Genomic DNA, 2,244 nt, shown 5'->3' on the forward strand with positions numbered 1-2,244 from the left:
ATGTAGAAATAACCTGTTTTAGTTGTGTTATATTTATCAGTAAGTCCAACTATATATATATATAAATGTATTCTGGGTTCTTAAATAAATGGCCCTACTTTCTTCTCCATGCATAGGTCCCAACTCATTTTTCAAAGTATATGTTTATATCTCAAATAATCCTGGTCTAACTCATTATATAAATAAGGCCTAACCAGTAAAGTACATTAAAACAACCCTCTTTGAAGGTAACATTTTCCAAGGAGTCTGTGTAAAATATCATCTTTTAAATGTATCCCTCTTTTCCTGTCATACACTTTAGTCACCAAAAGAAACATTATTTCAAATTTTCTGAGTTTCCACATATACCTCAGACAACCTACCACAATAAAGTGTAATACAATATTACATGTTGCTTTTTTCTTTTTGTTTTGTTGCTAATATTTATGTTTGTATAAGCTCAATATTAATAAACTGATATCGTCAGTAATTTACAAGGATTTGGAAGGCTAGAATGTAATTGGACTGAGACAGACTTCTCTTTGCTAAGACTCGATTCTGACCCAGGAAGGCCTCTTCTCTTCGCAAAGCTCCCCACCCTACTCAACCTCTCCAAGGCTCCTGTAGGCACCTAGGCATATTTCTACCTTTATTCATATCACAGTCTGTTGATAGACCTACTTCTGTTTCACTCTCTGAACCTATTGGAACAGGGAATATATTTAATTAATCTTTATGTGTTAGCACTCAGAAGAGTTCCTGCAGAGTATTACAGGCTCAACAAATATTTGTTTGAATGACTGAATGAAAGTAGGAATCAACGACTGAATGATTTCCATCACGTTGTTAGTATTATCAAGTTGCAGAATGTCTGTGGGCCAGAACTTAGTATTCTGGTTCTATATGAATTCATAGCTCAATAGTATATTGTAAAGAATTATAAAGGTCAAACCTAATCTGCACTGCTAATCTCAAAATCAGCCTTATTTGAAAATTAATTCTGGTATACCCTATATGCCTTCGAAACATTATGATGCCCTCTGGTAAAACTTCCAGTTATATGTCCATAAATTTGTTTTTAACCTGTCAAGCACACATTGCTCCTCCTGTAACATACCTATTTGATTCTTAGTGAGATCACTGGATTCCAGATCACAACAACATGCTTTATTTCAGCAATAAATTAGCAGAGGCAAACCCAGGGCTACATGGAAAGATGCTTATTATCTCCTACACCTCTGCCTCTAACTCATCTAACCCTTTTTCCAACATCTATGACAAAAAGATCTCCCTCCTCCCCCTTCTGTTTTGCTCAACAAGCTGCTGTGGAAAGAGCAGTGAACTGAGAGCTGCTAGTCCAGGGACTTGGTCCCAGGGTTGTTGCTATCTTAAGTTAATTAGACTTTGAATTTATACCTTAACCGCTCTGGGCCTCCATTTCCTCATATATAAACAGAGGAGGTTGTAGCAGATAACAATTGTAAAAGAATAAGTAAAAGTTCTGTTTATTAAGCCTTTTTTATATGGAAGGAACTATGCTTTGTGCTTTGTATACATTATCTCATTTAATTTTAATCATCCAAGCAGTTTATAAGGTGTATCAGTCAGGGTCCAGCAAGAAACAGATGGTGCATATCAGATTGGATAATTTGAGGAGTGCTTCATAAAGAAACTACATTAAAATGTGTGAGCAAGGTGTTAGGAAACCATAAGGGACAATGCAGTGCCCCAAGGCTAGTAATGGAGAGGAAAGCAGTTACCTGAACCCAGAAAGAGAGAGAGAGCTCTGTGAAGAGAGCTCTGGAGCTGTGGTGGGGATGCAGCCAGCCCTCAGCCTGGGATCAATACTCGGACCTCACTGTACCCATTCTGGGAAAACCCAACAGGAAGCAAGAGCCAAAGTGGCATTCTGAAACCATGCATGCCAGCTTCCAGGACCAGAGAGCAGGATGGAAATAAGTAGAGTGGATCAGCAGGAGCCAACAGAAGATATCCAGTAACATTAAGTACAGTTATCCTGATTTTATACATGAGATTACTGAGGTTCAAAGAGGTGAAGTGGCTTACTTAAGATTGCACAATTAGCACAGGGCAGAACCAGGAGTCAGCCCCTTCCTGTCAGAGTCCAGAGCGTTGGCTGCTAACTGCTCCCCAACCCAAAGTCTCTTTCTAAGGTTAGAAACAGCCTTAGAAGTGATCTAATTTAACCCTCTCCCTTACAGATGCCTGAAAGAGCTGTCTTTCCATTTAGGGCATGAGCTTGCA

This window comes from Rhinolophus ferrumequinum, chromosome 6 (genome assembly GCF_004115265.2).
Source record: "Rhinolophus ferrumequinum isolate MPI-CBG mRhiFer1 chromosome 6, mRhiFer1_v1.p, whole genome shotgun sequence".
In the NCBI taxonomy this organism is placed as follows: Eukaryota; Metazoa; Chordata; class Mammalia; order Chiroptera; family Rhinolophidae; genus Rhinolophus; species Rhinolophus ferrumequinum.